The 19332-nt window shown below is 39.5% G+C and overlaps 1 long non-coding RNA gene across 2 annotated transcripts in view; it reads left to right on the forward strand.

Moving 5' to 3' along the window:
• Positions 1-19332, forward strand: part of LOC141584152 (uncharacterized) — a 309735-nt gene that overhangs the window by 161167 nt on the left and 129236 nt on the right. For both annotated transcript variants that reach the window (XR_012517093.1, XR_012517094.1), the window contains exon 2: positions 674-737. This is a non-coding gene — a long non-coding RNA (uncharacterized LOC141584152). The remainder of the gene's footprint in view (positions 1-673; positions 738-19332) is intronic.

Genomic DNA, 19332 nt, shown 5'->3' on the forward strand with positions numbered 1-19332 from the left:
CACACTGAGCAAATTTCTGACATGCAGTAGTTATGCAATAAATGTTTGATGAATGAATTCACAGCTAATGGGTCTAGAAAGCCATGATCATGATTTTTACTTTTAATTGAAGAATTTAGGGAGCTGTTACAGACATTTAAGGTGATAATACCCAAATGATAGTTGTAAAGGGTAATTAGAACAAAAGAGAAAAGGCATTTAAAATTTCTCAGAGATGGTAAGAGTGAGGAGAAAATAAGGAGCTGAAGAATTAGAGCATCTGATTTCCCAGAATTCTATTTTTTAATAATCCTCACTGTAACTTAATATGTTTAAAGTTATTATAAAGTGTTAGAGCCAGAGTTATTAAATACTTCATAAATTCTACAGGAGAGAAACAACATATTTGAAGAGTTAAATATTTAAACCTCACATTTTAATCTTAACAAAGTATTTCACAGTTTATTTTTAAAAATATTAATGCCACCTTAATTTTGACATTTATGAAAAGATCTAATATAGTTAACGTATATCTAAGAAGCCCTTGATTTTCTTTCTAATTCTCTTTACTGGAAAGTCTAATTGCTTCTCTCATTCTGTCAACTATCCTGAACTATTGTCTTTTACTTCTAATTTTTTTTTCTTTTCTTTTCTTTTCTTTTTTTTTTTTTTTTTGCCTCACTGTAATATTTAGAGGTCCTGAAAATGAAGAAAAGGCGATTTGTGAGGGGTTGGCTCTTCTAGGACTATACAAGAAGGTAAGCAATAAGCCTCCCAATACTTTCTGTGCTCTTGAATCCTGTGTCCTCACAATTCTTCCATGGTTGGCAGCTTGCTTATCTTCAGTGAAAGCTAGGCATAATTTCAAATGTCACATTGCAGAGAAATTACTCTCCCTGTCATCAGGAAAAGAAAGAGAGACACAGGAGAGGAGAGATGCCGTCTTATATCTGGAATCTGGCACTGTCAGACATTTGGAACTTGCCTCCTAGGCTCTGTCTGGCCTTGGCTTGCAGAACGCAGGGTTGCTGTGTAGCACAAGGAGGTGCAAAAACAAACATGGGCGTAAAACCAAATACTTGACTGCAAGAAATGTTCTGAAAGTTTTAAAGTGAAATACTACTTCCAGCTGTCACTTTATACAAGGATTAAATTGAACTCAAGGGGCTGCAGAAACTAAGTAAGAAGGGGAATTACCCATTAAAGTACTGATGCGAGTTACAGAAGATGCCTGGGTATTCTACAGAGAGATTACTTTTGATTTCTTTGTCTACTCTTCTATTTACTCCTTCACCTACTCACTTGTCTTTCTGTTTATGTCTGAAGATGTGCTATTGCTACTGCTAAGGTAGATGGCAGAGCTTCATATTCTTGCTTTCCTATAGTCCAAGGGTATCCTTTCCTACAGAGTCCAAGGGTATCCTGCCCACTGGTCTCTCTTTGTTTTTAGGAAATGTTGCCTGTCTCTTGTGGTGACTCCTCCTTAGCCTCTTGGTCTACATTGTTGAAATAAACATTGTCATCCAATGATCAGAGTATAACACAGCAGTAGGCACATAGTAAGTGAGTACTAAGACTTTTTGGTTGATTGGCTGTGTTTAGACAGATGCATTCCTACCATGGTTTTCTAACCATTGATATTCATGATGCAAAGCTCTTCATTGTATTATTCTGCCCAAGTTATACCCCATGTATTTTTACTGGCTCAATACCCATAAACTGGTTAGATAACACACCATCATCCATGCTCATAAGGACCATTTTTGGCCACATGGATACAGCTTCAGTTTTGCTCCATTTCAAGGCCAACGGCAGCTCAGAAGCATGCAGCAGAAACATAGAAGGTAATGTGGTCACTTTCTGCATGCTCTCCTTTTTTATCCTATATTTAGCTTTCATTTTAATATGGCAGTTACAGCCTGAAACTGATGTAGATGTGTTTCAGGTGAGTGAGGTGGGAAGGGTTTATTTTCAAGCATTGTTATAGTATAAGAATCCAAGTCCCTCTCCCTATTGTCTAACTTGCTAAAATAAGACCACATTTGCAACCTAGTATCTCTCAAACTGACTGCCTTTATTAGACTTTGATTATTCCTGACTGCAGGAACTCTCCAAGAACAGGCTTCACTTATTACTGCTCTCAGAGAAACATTCTCACATGTGGAATTGGGAGCCATGCACTAGGGGAAAATAGACTAATCTGATCATAAACCACGAAGCCCTCCTAAAACTGTGTAAACACTGGCAGAGGTATTTTTCAAAGTTCATGCCAGAAGAAAGGAAACATTTCTGTGAAGTTTGCAAACCTTTATTTAAATTCAAAGCCCTCATTCAGTCTTAGGAATTCACACTGAGTAGTGTGTCTCATCCCATGCCAGGCGACACTCAGTAATATTCTGCAAAATTCAATATTGTTGCTAATGGTGCTGTTACTTAGCTATTTGAAAATATTTTCTAATAAAGGAAAATGTCAAGACACATCAAAAGTAATATTTTATGTCATTCAGTCATTAAAATCTTAAGCTGCATAATAAACTCACAACCTTTTTCACCATGACTTTCATCATTCTAATTTAGTAAATCATATTGTACAAGGGACAAGTGCTATCCTTGTCCTGTTTTCTATAGATAAACATGTAGCAGGCATTAATTTTAAGGATCTTCACATTTCATTTCAAATTTTGGCTTGTCAGTATTATTTTTAAAAATATTTCGGGAAGAAACTATTAAAGGGCATTGTGATGTCAGAATATATAAGAAGGAAAAGTGCAGTTATATTTTTATCATAAATAACTTCACACTCATGAGTCATAGATGTCCTCAATAAAGAGTTTGTAATTGTGGGAAAAAAAAATGTGTGTAGATGCTTTTATCATTTCCATTTTACAGTTGCAACATCTGAGGCCCAGAGAAATGCAAGTAATCAAGAATTATGGACAAAAATTATGGGGCAAAGGGGCAAGTCTCTAGTTTTAGAACATAACATTCCTGTATTTTGATTTTTTTTTGTATTTTTTCATTTTATTAATTATCTCTATATCTTTTTACCTATTGATAAACAAACAGCACACTTACTTTCTTTTAAATGTGTTATTTATAAATTATATGCAAGTACTAAAATCTTTGTTATCAAAAATACACAGAAATATAGAAATTTTAAAAGACAAGATAAAGATATTGCTAGAGCAGGGATGCCATTGTTTTCTTTCTATACCTCAATAGAAATTGCTGTTCTATGCAGGGCTTATTTATTTATTTATTTATTTATTTTAATTTATTTTTTATTTTTTATTTTTTTATTGCATTTTAGGTTTTGGGGTACATATTTTGATATTTTTATTGACTTTATTATAAAGTATTTACGGAAAAAAATTTAATGGCTATTATGCATTTGGAATTTCTTCCTTTTAATACTTAATCATTTTGTCTTGCAAAATTTGTTGAAATATTCCAAGACAGGAGTTCTCTGTGTTCCCTGGACCCCTATGGGTCCCTGAGACACTTTCAGTCTGTCTCTGAAATTAAAACTGTTTTCATAGCAATACTGAGACATTATTTGCATTTTTCCCTTTGTTAACATTTACACTAACAGGGCAAAAGCTATGGTGAGTGCAGCTCCCATTGCCTTAGCACAAATCAAGGCAAATTTGGCTTCAAATTATACAGGTGGTCAGTTGTAGTCTTCGCCACCAAATATTCACAGAAAAAATACACTTGTGCCCACCACCATAAGCTTGAAAGCTTCCTAATACTTAAAGACTTTTCTATGAGACTGTAATCCAGGCATCCCCAAACTACGGCCCGCCCTGAGGCCATTCATCCGGCCCCCTGCCACACTTCAGGAAGGGGCACCTCTTTCATTGGTGGTCAGTGAGAGGAGCACAGTATGTGGCGGCTCTCCAATGGTCTGAGGGACAGTGAACTGGCCCCCTGTGTAAAAAGTTTGGGGACGCCTGCTGTAATCTCACAGATCTATGTGATTTTTGGATATTGTATAATTACAGTGTCAATGACCTTATAAAATGTTCTTATAAAAATCATTCATGGATAAAAGACTCATTTAAAATACAAGATAGACCAATGGATTTTAGTGTAATAGAGTACAAAATGTTTGTTGGTAATGTTTCAGATTCCTCATTGCAACTAATCTTTAAGAAATTACTACTTGTTAAGTTTGGGTAGAAGGAATATCTCTAATTCTCTGAAAGACTATTAGAATAGTTTTCCCTTTTCTTTCTACAAATCTGTGTGAGGCTAGCTGTTTTTTACATACTGTACTTCAGCTAGAACAACACATCCCAACAGATGAAATGTAGATGTTGATATGAGAACCCAGTTCTCTTCTGTTAACCCAGACAATAAAGAGATGTGCAAATATATGACATAATGTCACCCTTCTTACTAAATTTTGTTTTTGGTGACATTATTTTTATAAAATGTTTAATTTTCCCTGCAGTAAACATTAACAGGCAAAATACACATAACTAAAGGTCTGTAGGGGTCTGAATAATTCTTAAGGGTGTAAAAAGGTCCAGAAATGAAATGTCTGCAAACTTCTGCTCTTAGAGAAACAAAGCCCCACCGTAAGAGAGAGGAGATAATCTGCTCCCCGAGCCTGTCAGTGAGAAGACATTCATGTGGGATGTCAATGAAATGATGGTAATAACATGGCATAACAGGGCGGATCAAGGCCAGCCAGCAAAATGGATTACATTGTCTATGTTTTATTTTAGTTTAGTAAGGAAACCTTTCCTAAAGTGATTTCTAAAGTAATAGTACTAGCTTGTTCTCTCTCTAAAGACATTTTGTTTTTATAAAATTACAGCCTGGCAAACACACTATGTGTTTAGTCTGAGTAGGTAGCCTGAGTTTGTTAAATACCAGATCTCAGACGTGTGGCTGTTCCTCAAAAATAACTACATGACACCAGCAATTAAATTTATGTATCATTTTGATTATTTATACTTTAGCAAATCAAAGGAGGGAAATAATGGTGTGCAGGACAGTACTTCCGTCAGAATTTCATTGGCAAGCCCCTCAGATTCTCTCCATTATGCAGCTGGACACAACACATAGTCTTCCCATTAGACAGTCAGGAGGGAGCCATCTCCATGCTGGCTTTCATCCCAACAGCTTCCCATTTCTGGAGTTGGGTGTTCCTGCACCACAAACATGCCCTTTGAACTATGTAAGGCAGGCATGTTTAGTCTCAACTGTTTTTACATTTCTTCTTCCTTTTACATAGGACATTGCTGATCTGTCAGAATTAGGGTTTCTTTAGTTCTGCCTCTGCAAGTTCTACGATATTGAATACACACATAATATTGCACTGACTTAAGCAAGCAGTTGATGACCTTGCTAGGGAAGATTACAGAATAGGCGGGGTCTCTTTCCTTCCCAGGTGCCACTGCTCCAGCTGCTTCAACTTTTCTTCATATGACTAATATGCCTTTAATTTGGTCTTGCTGAACAAAGGTGCTAGGGTACTTCTGACTTGCCTGAGTAGATGGTCTTCAGTGACAGGGAACTAACTGTATGCTAGATGGGAGAGTGAGCTAAATCACCTCTAAGATCTCTTTTCACATTTAACATTTGGTGGCTCTTAGATGTACTCTGCTCATTAAATGGAAAACAGCCACATGGTTGGGGCGAGCATCTCCATCAATAGGGTGTGGTGGGGGGGCTATAACGGATCTCAGCCTCCTCATCTGAAAGAAAGACTGAGTGGTAAAAGCTCAGCTTCCAGTCATTCGATTCAAGCAAGTTAACGACCTTCCACCTCATGATATGCCACATGCAATGTTAAACCAGACTGCTGCCTGTCATACCTAAAACTGAAAACATACTTTTATTTTGAAGCAGACTCCATCAGAACAGTCAGGCACTGCAAAGACCTCCTGTGTAATTGGTTTCAACTAATGGCGATGACCTAGTGAGACTTGGAAGTTGCAAGTCCAACCAAGAAATAATTTAGGTTTATGAAAGAAGTTAGATTACAACTTTAAAAAGTAGTAGTTTTTAATTTGTCTACAGAATTTGTCATCAATAGCAGTAAAAATCCCCTTGATTTATTGAAAAAATAAATGTTTGTTTACTGTTGTTTAACTATGTTTAAATATTGTTTAAATGTTGAATCTCACCGGAAATTCTATTCAGTTAGGAATGGCTGACTGCCTGGGGCTCTGTGTTGAGAGGGATCTGAGGCTCAGTCTGGATCTGAGGGAAACAACATCATGGTTGGCTAATGACAGAATTCAATTCTGACAATAGTTTGTGCTGATTATTATTATTATCCCTCTTTCATTCATGAGCTAAGTGAGTGCAGAGAGGTTAAATAACTTTCCAATACATGGTACAACTGTGATTCAAATACTAAATTTCTCTGAAGAACAATTAGTCACTGTAATACCATGGACACTTCTCAGGTACCTTCAGTTTTCTCATTTTTGGAAAGTTTTGGACTGCATTGCTTTCTTGACACTCTTTCAGCCTAAATGTACTTTGGTCTCTGAACAGTCCAATTAAACTCCTTATATCCTGGCAATCTTTCAGCCCCTGGAATATTTATTATCATTTGGCTATTCTGGGAACTGCAATGGTTATTATCCTTTTTCTGTGTGTTTAGATCCTGTTTCTAAAAGTACATGGGACATGCTTAAAAAGGAAGGATGCGTCGGGGCGCGGTGGTTCACGCCTGTAGTCCCAGCACTTTGGGAGGCCAAGGCAGTGGATCATGAGGTCAGGAGTTTAAGACCAGCCTGGCCAAGTTGATGAAACTCCATCTCTACTAAAAATACAAAAAGTAGCTGGGCAGGGTGGCAGGCGCCTGTAATCTCAGCTACTTGGGAGGCTGAAGTAGAAAACTACTTGAACCCGGGAGGTGGAGGACACAGTGAGCCCCACTGCACTCCATCCTGGAGTGACAGAGCGAGACTCTGTCTAAAAAAAAAGGAAAAAAAAAGGAAGAATGTGTTGGTGATCCCCTCCCAGCCCCACCCCCAGCCACACTCCCAGAAATGATTAGAATACTATTTTGCACATGGTTGATGTTTAAAAATATTAGTTGGTTGGTTGATATGACCCAGGCCACCAAGCTATGGGATACTGTAATAGACCAAACCTAGTATTTGCCTCAGAATGAGGGGCAACCAGATGCTGGTTTCTGAGTCAGTATTGCCTGGGGTATGTGTCACTTGGTGATCGGGAATGGCAAGTGTCCTCTACCCCACAGCCAATGCTCTCTGACCATGAAGAATGCCTGTTTATCTTCTTGCCTTCATCAACAGCAGCTGTTAACTTAGAAGCTTGACTTAAGACATTTTATATATACACTCAATGAAGTCTTTCTTTCACTATTATTTTTCTGCGGAGGGTAAAATACTGTCTTGTTTTTCCAGTTCTTCTCCTAAGTGTGATGATTTAGATGTTCCTGCTGTTAACTGGCAGCTTTTCCATTTCCTTCTAGCATGGAGTGCCCCAGACTTATCCACAGAAGCCACTAATGAGCTTCTTGCCTTTCAAGCCCCTGATTCACTAATAACAGAATTTCAGCAATGTCTGAAGTTCTGGACCTTATCTTTTCTTCCATTAGAAAACAAACAGGCAAAGAAAATAGGTTACTTGCTGAAGCCACTGACTCAATGCTGTCTGCTTAATATCCTAAAACAGAGAATTTAAGAATCTTAGCTTCTGCTTCACAAATGAGTTGAAAACTTACGTATTTGACCCCACCTTTCAAAATAAGTGTACCTTCACAAGGATTTTCCATCTCTTTCTGCCCATGTTCAGTCATTTTCAATGATACTTCATGCTTCTAAGGACGCTTCTTCCTTTTTCCTAATATTGATCGAGTTCCCAAGTGGGTTGGGAACAATTTTAGGGACAGTGTAGATGAAACGCAGAAATGAAAATGTTCCTTCCCTATCCTTTCTGCTTGACTTCTGGCTCTAAATGATACCATTCATTCTACCCGCCTGTTGGCCCCACACGCAACTTTCTGTCATTCAAACGATGCCAAGAGATCATCAATGCCCTTTTGTCCTGCGTCCCTCAGAGCCTTGCAAAGCACAGAACAAAACAGAACTGTCAGCAGCACAAATGCCACTTCTGCCAAACCTGCTCCTACTGTGTCCTCTGATGAACCAGCAGGCTTTGCGGCTGTCTTCACAGAGTGGATTTCTGAATATGAGGCCTGCCGTCTTTTCTTTCCAGTTCTGTCTGCCTCAGTACTAGTTAGAATGACTAAACCAGATGGAGTGCAAAGCCCATGGCCCCCCTGGTCTCTTCACCTTCAGATTCTCACATCTTGCACCTCCAAGGAGAACACAGTGTAGCTTTGCCTTTTTTTGATGTCTCATCTTGTCTTTCTTTTTTGCACTTCTGTGTCAGGCCTCTCAAATGTGTCCTGTACCTCAAAAATACATAGAGATGATAGCAAAGAAAAAGAAATCTATTTCTTCCTTCTCCAAATGTGCGTTAGGCATCATTCCTGTGTTCATAAACAGATGCTGAATCTACCTCAGCATTCTTGCCCAGACGTGAATGTTTTACTTTCCCTGCTGTAAAAAATTTGAAATTTCATCTCTTGTGAAATTGTCTTGGGCTTCCCTTCAGACTGAAGGCCAATGTGTGTGAAGTCATGCAGATTAGAGAGATCTGTTCCCAGAATCTGTGAGGTAACTGTGAGCTTTTCCCACTTGTCAACTACGAGAAGTTAGAAGCAGTAGCTTTTCATATCATGCCATTAGTTATGCAGGATAGAGGCATATGTGCACTTTGTTTAAAAAGACAGAAAATAGAGATTGCAGTTATTTTATGTTTGTGAGATACTTATCACTACTCCATTTTATAGTTATAACTTTTTTTGTCTTCTAAATATTTTATTCCTGACTGTTGAAAACATGGGAGTTTTGATTCACCCAGAATCCAGTAAGGGAGATTCATTCTTACTCGAGACTTCACACAGTAAACTTGTTTCTTTTCCTTACTTTGTTCAGGAATTGTTTCCTTGCCTTTATTTTTCTAAGAAATTATAGAAAGTTATTTCTATTAAACCAAAAACAGTAGTCATCAAAATTTCACACCATAACCATACAGCTTACTTACATCTTAGGTATCACTTAATATACTATGAACAGATGAGAACCTTCCCAAGGCCTTCCTGCTCTGGGAATTTGGGTGAATTTACTGACAGGGCCTCTGCTGTCTCCAACCCCACCTCTAACCTGCCTTCAGCTGCATTCTCAACTTACTCTTCAATACCTATTGAGAGCTTACTACATTTCAGACCTACTCTAGGGACAAAGAGAGGGCTAACAGATGGCTTCCGCCCCACAGTTAAACAAATTCTAGGGGGAAATACGGGGTGGGGAATGGGGAGAAGTGACATGTACACACTTAGTTATGATATAATGTGATGAATTCTCTAAGAGGAAAGAAGTCAATTTTCTGAGACACCTCCTCCATGAAAAAATTCCTAACTCAGCAAAGGAATATCTGCGGCAGGAAATAGAAGACATTTGAGCTGGTTTTGAAGACCAGGTAACAGTGCTCCATACCTTGGAGAGGAGAAAACATTTCAGACAGGGAATGCAAGAGAGCATTCAAACTCTTAGTGGTCGTAAATAGGTCAGGCTGGTTTAAAGAAAGTAAGACATTTGATATGGCTGGAGTATAAGATGTATGACTGGGGACTATAGAATATTTAACTAGCTTATTTTTACCACTTAAATAATTACAGATTATCCTACTTTATGAAGGTAGAGGCACTGCTTGAAGATTGGTAAGAATGGACATACCTACTGTGCCTGTCACTGTTTTTTGCTTAGTAGCAACACTCTCAAAACAGTTAAGAAGCTCAGTTAACTGATGTTCCTTTTCTCAAGCACTGACTCTGGTTAATCTTCTCCCCGAGTTCTTTATCCTGATGTAGATAACTCAAGGTCTTCCTCTTATTCGTTAGTTAAGTGGCCGAGTAATCAGACTTGCAGTGTCTCTCACATTGCTATATGGATATCATCTTCTGGCCTCATTATCAGGAATCACTAGTTGCTAGTTTCCAGACACAGTTGGTGGTATGTCAGTTTTTAATATCAATTTAGAGATTTATATTTATCTGACTTCCCAAAAAAAACGTATTTAAAAAACTATTGATACTGACATGTATTAGATACCATGAGTCATATATTCTCTTCTTTTTATTTGAAAATTACACTGTTAAAAGTCATTTAATTGTTATTTAATGAGATGTTGGAGCCTGGAGAGAAGTCTCATGGGGCTTTTCAGAGGTTGAACCTCTCTACCTGGCTCCTCTGCCTGCCTGGGTGCAGGTGTATCTGGAGTCTTATTTGGGAATGGGACACTAACAACTGTTGTACAAATTCATATTCTCTACTCCGGCATTGTGAACACTAAAGATGCAGTATGGCCATGTTGTTTGTTGTTGATGCCCTGCTTGATTGACATTTCAAAAACCTTGTGAGCAGTTGGTAGAGTAGGGGAATTGCAGTCAGAAGAAGAGATGACAAAAAACAGAACAAAGTTAAAGAAGTAGAAACAGGAGGACTGAAGAGAAGCGGGCAGGGTGGGGTGAGGACCTTGTTGTTCTCACTGAGTAGATCTAGACCCAGGTGCCATGTTGTTTAATACTAATAGCCAGGAGAAGACAGGTCTGAAGGTAGAAAGCCAGGGAGGAATGGAGTTGAATTCTTTTCTGCTGAAAGTGGTGTGCAGTGGTGGGCTCTTGTGCAAATTTCCCTTGGGATTGATTGTAGCCTTCTCTTTTACGAACTTCTCACTCCTGTCATTTCCAGTTCCGGACCTTCTGATCAGAGACTACCGGAATTTCTAGCTCTCTAGGCACTAATTTCAGGGGCTGAAACAGCAACCCCTCTGCAGTTCCTACCACAACCGCTGCTGCCCTGCTGGGCTGTGGAACTGTGCCAGCCCAGGCACTCTTGCCCAGGAAATAGAAGGTGGCATTTAAGTAGCAGTTAGGAGTATCCTAACCAATCCTAAAGATTCGGAGTCAGGCCAGTTCTAAATTAAGCTTTCTTGGGCAAATGAATAAGGACTCAAGAAACTTCAGAGTGGAAACAAAAAAATATATGAAAATTTGTAACTCCAAATATATTTCTACTAACCCTCAGTTTTGACAGATACTAACATGATTAAATCTTTCTGTCATTTTTTATGTTTTAGATATTTCTGGGGTTCAAGTTTTAAAATATATCTCAATCAAAACTCAATGCTACTTAAAATATCCAAATGATAATATCATAGAATTGAAAAAATAAATATATTTTTAATTGATAAGAAAATTGAAGTTCAGGAGAAGCAACTGGCTTGATCAAAGTCTCACAGCTGGCAAAAAAGGATGAAAAAACTTTCTGGTGTCAGGTAAAGTGTGCTTTCCTTCATAAAATCACATCAAATTTATTTTCTGAAAAACGTAACAGAAAGATGGAACAATGGATTTATTTTTGTTTATAGTATTTTTTAAAGTTCTTTATAAAGTGATTCTGGAGTGGCTACTTGTATTTTTTTTTTTTTTTTTTTTTTTTGTCAGTGAGGAATTTTTTTTATTGTAGCTAAGAAAGTGCGTGATGTTTTACTCTTCTGGTGATGATTCCCCTCTGAAAGTTGCTTGTGTATCCTCCCCTGCCAGAATTAATAATGCTTCTAGAATGTTCTTAGGGTATCTTTATAAATACATCTTTCATAATTTTCAGAAAAATTCCTATAAATCAAATTGCTAGAACAAACAGGAAATATGATTTTCATTTCAATAGATATTTTAAAATTGTCCTTTGAAGAGTAATGGCAATTTACATTCTTCCTAACAAATATATGAGATGTCAGACTTGAAATACTTTTGCCTACACAATGTAATACTTGAAATTTTTCTTTGGTAACTTGATAGATAGGATTAGTATTGTATTATTTAATTGCATTTCTGTTATTTAAAAAGAGGTCAAGTATCTTTTCATACACATATTTAGAAATCATCTGAATTATTATTATAATTATTATTTTAAGGCAGAGTCTCCTTTGAATTTTTTTAAATGCAGTTCCTCTGAAGGGTGAATTGCTTGGTGTCTTGGTGTCTCCCAATGATCTTACCCAGAATCAGTGCCCTGATGGAAAGCTGGTAGAAATCTATGGCTATAATGCTCTGTCTTGACCTCAGAGCAATTACTTTCCCTGAACAAAATGCACACTGAGGGATGCCAGTGCCTACTGTTCTGGAAGAGGGCAACGTTTGTCTTAGGATTCTTACCCAGATTTTCACATTGCATTCTGAAACTCGGCACTGGGTCACTAGGCTGAAGCTCTGTATTGAAGCCAAGTGGTGTTTAAACCACCAGACTGAACGCTTATGTACCATGGGCTGCAGCCATGTTCTCAAATGTGACTCAACTGTGGTTTGAGATGTGTCTGTATGGGGTACTGGAAAGAATGCTGGTTTGGGCTGGGCACACTAAATTTTCATTCCAGCCCTGCCTCTAATCAGGTGGTCACAGTAAATCCCGTCAGCTTTCCGAGTTTCAGTTACTCATCTGTGAAGTATCTCTGTCTTGCCTTTATAGAGTGAGTTGTTCCAACCAGCAAATAAGTTAACAGATATGAAGAATATTTGTAAATGTAATGGGTTAAAGAAATGTAGGTTATTATTATGTTGATAAGCCTATTATTTAGATAGTATTGAAACAGTTAAGGTATTGTTTGACTGTGTGGTTGAATGTCTCCTAACAGGTCTCATATGCTCAGAAACAAAGCTAAGGGTTAAAGCCAAAATCTGTGTGACATAATTATACTGTAGAGGAAGATACTCTGGTTTCTTCTGTGCCTTTCAAATAAAATACACTCAGTACCATGCACTGACGTAACAGACCAGGGAAGACACAGTGTCAATAAACTGTGGGCTATGTGATGTTTTTCACATTCTGTATATTATTATTTCAAAAAGACTTCTCCTTTTGGACCCATTCCCTGCACTAGGCCTTCATTTCAAAGCAAGTTCCATAACAGTACCTTTGAAAATTAAAGCTAAAGAAATAATTCTTTCTTCTGGATTTTTAAAATAGTAATTTTGCTCCTTCCTCTGGACATGTCTGTCAAATGTTACAAATAAATTCAATCATTAATTAAACAAATATTTATTTAAATTTGCTGGGCACTGCCACTGCTCTAGAGATAGTACTATGAATAAAACAAAATATTCTGCCAGCATTATCATATTTCATATTTTTGTGATATTTCTAAGTATCTCAATTTATGTCATAGGATCTTCTATGCATTCAAGACTAAAATTGACCAACCCCTGATGGTCAGTGTTCTGAAATATTTGTTTACTTTTGTTTCTTTCCTATATCTCTCATGTGTCTTTCTCTACTCTGCCATTCTTCTTCTCATAAAATCAGCTTTCGATCTTTATTCCAGGTCAAGCTCTTATATAATTCATCTTTGGATGAAGGAAGTTTAAGATGGGCAGCTCCAGTGTGATTATTTATTTATGATGATTCATAAACATTCATTCTGACTGTCTAATCTCCAGCCCCAGGACATGCTTAAGGCCTTAATCTTCCCAGGTCACTTTGCATTGCTGGATGGTTTTATAGCATTTGTTAACTTGTGCAACTGCACATACAGGTTCCCTAAAATTAGTTGGGCCCTTACTGAACAGAGCAAAATCCATGTTCCTCTTGGTTGACAACATACTGGTCTCTCCAACCATCACTACTTGAAACGTTCAGTCCTTAGGATGTGTGATTCTAATGTCAATTCAACCCCGATGTTTGTCCTCAGTTAGTGATCTCTCTTTCAACCATTTCTCACTGCCTACTTCCCATCTGACTCCTTTGCAAACCTGTTGCCACACAGAATCCAGAGGAATGGTTCTGAACCTGAAGTTCTATTGTGGCAATCTCTCTCTTATAATAAAGAGTTGAAAATCCGTAACTCAGTGTGATGGTTAATATTAAGTGTCAACTTGATTGGACTGAAGAATGCAAAGTATGGTTTCTGGGCATGTCTTTAAGTGTGTTGCTAGAGGAGATTCACATTTGAGTCAGTGGACTGAGAGAGGCAGACCCACCCTTAATCTGTGTGGGCACCATCCACTCTGCTGCCAGTGCGGCTGGAAAAAACAGGCAGAAAGTAGAATTAGCAGACTTGCTGGGTCTTCCAGCCTTTACCTTTTTCCCATGATGGATGCTTCCTGCCCTTGAACATTAGACTCCACGTTATTTGGCTTTTGGACTCTTGGATGTACAACAGGTTTTTTCCAGGAGCTCTCAGGCCTTTAGCCACAGACTGAAGGCTGCACTGTCAGCTCTTCTACTTTTGAAGTTTTCGGACTCAGACTGATCCACTACTGGCTTCCTTGTTCCTCAGTTTGCAGATGGTCTGTCATGGGACTTTACATTGTGATTGTGTGAGTCATAAACTCTGTTTCATATGTGTATCTTTCCTGTTACTTCTGTCCCTCTAGAGAACACTGACTAATACAGATTTTGGTACTGGGAGTGGTTCTAGACGAACAGACTTTTAAGGATGAGTTTCTTTAGTTGGTTTCAGGGTTTCTGGAGTTGGCTGCTTAATATGATTAGACCCCAAAATGCTAAGACTCTGCTTCTAATAGTATGGAAAACACTGAGAGTCCTTGGTGTGAACTGTTTAGAGATTTATGTAAAATAAATGCATTTGATACTCCTGATTTACTGCTTGTGAGAGGCAAGGAGTTTAATGACTCTATACATGATACATTTGATCATATGTGGAGAACCAAGGAATATAATGAAGTTGGTTGGTTGCTCTTAAGTTTGCTGGACACAATGATGAAAGAAAAAAAATGAGCCCAGGGATTCTAACTCCCTGCTACAGACACACATACTAAGCCTCAAGTCTTCAAAGATTGCCCTGAGTGAGAGTCTAATCTGTAGACAAAGGGCTGAAATTTCAGAAAATCAGACAAAAGCTCTTATAATGTGAGTGGCTGGTCTGCAATAAAAGGTACACATTTAGTCTTACCATTTTTCTACTGCTAAAGTAAGGGCATTGATTGAAAAAGAATGGAATCCTGCAATTTGGAATGGGGACGTGGGAAAATCTTGATGAAGCTGGGGATACTAAGCTTGAAAACTCTGATGGAACTTTTTTGCCAGAGGAAACAGCATCCCCACCCCCAAGTGGTGGCAGCATCCCTCCCCAGCCCAGGCTGCCCTTAGCCTTTCCACTTTTGTCTGAGGAGATTTACCATGCACTGCCTGAGGCAACAATAACGGCCTCCCATGAAGCAGTTGTCAGGCAAGACAATTCTGATTCTCCTCAAGACCTACTCACAATACCCTTGTTTGCCTCTAGACCTATAACTAGACTCAAATCCCAGCAGGCCTCTAGAGGTAAAATTCAGAGTATGAACCTTACATGAGGAGGCGTGCTATACTCCAAAAGAACTGTTTTAGTTTTCTAATTTATATAATCAGAAATCTGGAGAACAGACATGGAAATGAATATTAAGAGTGTGGAATAATTATAGAAGAAACCTGAAGTTAGATTAGGCTGCATTTATTGATATTAATAGTGAATAAGTCCCATGAGATCTGATGGCTTTATAAAGGGAAACCCCTTTTGCTTGGTTCTCATTCTCTCTTGCCTGTCACCATGTAAGACATGCCTTCTGCCTTCCATCATGATTTTGAGGCCTCCCAAGCCATGTAGTACTGTGAAATTAAACCTCTTTTTCTTTATAAATTACCCAGTCTCAGTATATCTTTATCAGCAGCTTGAAAATGGACTAATATATCCAGTTAAATTAGGGACTTAGCCGGGCGCGGTGGCTCAAGCCTGTAATCCCAGCACTTTGGGAGGCCGAGGCGGGTGGATCACAAGGTCAAAAGTTCGAGACCATCCTGGTCAACATAGTGAAACCCCGTCTCTACTAAAAATACAAAAAACTAGCTGGGCGTGGTGGCGCGTGCCTGTAATCCCAGCTACTCAGGAGGCTGAGGCAGGAGAATTGCCTGAACCCAGGAGGCGGAGGTTGCTGTGAGCCGAGATCGCGCCATTGCACTCCAGCCTGGGTAACGAGAACGAAACTGCGTCTCAAAAAAAAAAAAAAAAATATTAGGGACTTATGGAGGTCAGGTAATTAATGGAGTTTTAGTTCAGATCGGACTTAAAATGGGTCCTGTGGGTTTCTGAACTCATCCTGCGGTCATTTCCCCATTACCAGAATGCATAATTGGCATAGACATTCTTAGCAATCTCTACATTGGCTCCATGATTGGTAGGGTGAGGGCTATTACGGTTGGAATGGCCAAATGGAAGTCATTAGGGCTGCCTCTACCTAGAAAAATATAAATCAAAACTAATATCATATCCCTGGAGGGATTGTGAAAATTGGTGCAACCATCAAGGATGTGAAAGACACAGGGGTGGTGATTCCTACTACATCCCTGGTCAGGTCTCCTGTCATTGAAGAATGACAGTGTATTATCTTAAGCTTAACCAAGTGGTAACTGCAATTGCAGCTGCTGTACAGATGTGGTTTTATTGCTGGAACATATTAACACATCTGCTGGCATCTGGTATATAGCCATTTGCCATGTATTTGGCAAATGCCTTTTTCTCCACTCCTGTCCATAAGGCCCACCAGAAGCAATTTGCTTTCAGCTGGCAAGGCCAGCATATAATTTCACTGTCCTACCTCAGAAGTATATTAACTCTCTGTGTCTTTGTGTCACAATCTTGTTCACAGAGATCCTGATCATTTTTCCCTTCTATAGTATATCACACTGGTCAATTACATTGATGAAATTATGCTGATTGGATCCAGTGAGCAAGAAGTAGCAAACACACTTGACATTTGGGTGCCACAGCATGGGAAATTAATCTAACTAAAGTTCATGGACCTTCTACCTCAATAAAATTTCTAGGGGTTCAGTGGTGTGGGGCTGGTCGAGATAGTCCTTCTGAAGTGAAGAGTAAGTTGCTGCATTTGACCCCTCCTACAACCAAGAAAGAAGCACAATGCTTAGTGGGCCTATTCAAATCTTGGAGACAACACATTCCTCATTTAGGTGCGTTACTCCAGCACATTTATCAAGTAACCTGAAAGGCTGTCAGTTTTGAGTGGGGTCTAGAACAAGAGAAGGCTCTCCACAGGTCCTGGCTGTTATGCAAGCTGCTCTGCCACTTGGGCCATATGACCCAGCAGATCCAGTGGTGCTTAAGGTGTCAGTGGCAGACAGGGATACTGTTTGGAGACCCCCATAGGTCACAACAAAGGCCTCTGGGATTTTGGAGCAAGACACCACCATCTTCTACAGATTACTGCTCTCCTTTTTGAGAGACAGCTCTTGGCTTGTTACTGGGCTTTAATAGAAACTGAATGTTTGACTCCAAGTCATCTAGTTGCCATGTGACCTGAACTGCCTATCATGAACCGGCTGCTTTCTGACCCAACAGCCATAAAGTGGGGCATGCACAGCAGCTTTCCATCATCAAATGGAAGTGACATATATGTGATCGGGCTTGAGTAGCTCCTGAAGGCTCAAGTAAGTTACATGATGAAGTAGCTTAAATGCCCATGGTCTCCACTCCTGCCACCTGGCCTCATCTCTCCTGGACTGCACTGATGGCCTCATTGGGAGTTTCCTATGATCTGTTGACAGAGGAAGAGAAGATGAGGGCCTGGTTTACAGATGGCTGTGCGTGATATGCAGACACCACTCGAAAGTGGACAACTGCAGAACAGTGGCCAAGGAAAATCTTCCCAGTGGACAGAACTTAGAGCAGTGCACTTTGGTTGGAAAGAGCAATGGCCAGATGTGTGATTATATACTGATTCATGGGCTGTAGCCAATGGTTTGGCTAGATGGTCAGTGACTTGGAAGAAGCATGATTGGAAAATTGGTGATAAAGAAATTTGGGGAAGAGGTATGCAGATGAACCTCCCTAAGTGATTGAAAACTGAAGATATTTGTATCCCATGTGAGTGCTAACCAAAGGGTGACCTCAGCAGAGGAGGATTTTAATAATCAAGTGAATAGGATGATTCATTCTGTGAACACTGCTCAGTGTCTTTCCCCAGCCACCTGTGTCATTGCCCAGTGGGGCCATGAACAAAGTGGCCATGGTGGCAGGGATGGAGGTTACACATGGGCTCAGCAACATGGACTTCCACTTACCAAGGCTGACCTAGCTGTGGCCATTGCTGACTTTCCAGTTTGCCAGCAGCAGAGACCAACAGTGAGCCCTTGATATCACACCATTCTTCGGGTTGATCAGGCAGCTACTTGGTGGCAGGTTGATTATATTGGACCCCTTCCATTATGGAAAGGGCAGCAGTCTCTTCTCACTGGAATAGACATTCACTCCTGATATGGGTTTGCCTATCCTGCACTCAATGCTTCTGCTAAGACTACCATCTCTGGACTCAATGGAAAGCCTTATCCACCATCATGGTATTCCACACAGTATTGCCTCTGACAAAGGCATTCACATTGTAGCTAAAGAAGTACAGCAGTGGGCTCATGCTCATGGAAGTAACTGGTCTTACCATGTTCCTCATCATCCTGAAGCAGCTGGATTGATAGAAGGGTAGAATGACCTTTTGAGTCACAATTACAATGCCAAGTAGGTGACAGTGCTTTTCAGGGCTGAGTAAAAGTTCTCCAGAAGGCTGTGTACACTCTGAATTAACATCCAATATATGGTATTGTTTCTTCCATAGCCAGGATTCATGGGTCCTGGAATAAAGGGGTGGAAGTGGAAGTGGCACCACTCACCGCCACCCCCAGTGACTTGTTAGCAAAACTCTTGCTTTCTCTTTCCACTACATTCTGCTGGCCTAAAGCTCTTAACTCCAGAGGGAGGAATGCTGCCACCAGGAGACACAACAATGGTTTCATTAAACTGGAAGTTAAGATTTCTCCCTTGCCACTTTGGGCTCCTCCTAGCTCTAAGTCAACAGGCTAAGAAGGGAGTTAGAGTGTTGGTTGGAGTGATTAACCTTAGAATATCAAGATAAAATCAGTCTACTACCCCACAATGGAGGTAAGGAAGATTATATATGGAATGCAGGAGATCGTTTAGGGCATCTTTAAAATTACCATGCCCTGTGATTAAGGGCAAAGGGAAACTACAACAACCCAATCCACACAGGACTGCAAATGGCCTAGACCCTTTGGGAATGAAGGTTTGGGTCACTCCACCAAGAAAAAAAAAAAACCATGATCTGCTGAGTTGCTTGCTGAAGGCAACAGGAATGCAGAATGGGTAGTAGAAGAAGGTAGTCATCAATACCAGCTGTGACCATGTGACCAGTTGCAGAAATGAGGATTGTAATTA

The sequence above is a fragment of the Saimiri boliviensis genome, chromosome 4 (assembly GCF_048565385.1).
Source record: "Saimiri boliviensis isolate mSaiBol1 chromosome 4, mSaiBol1.pri, whole genome shotgun sequence".
Taxonomy (NCBI): Eukaryota; Metazoa; Chordata; class Mammalia; order Primates; family Cebidae; genus Saimiri; species Saimiri boliviensis.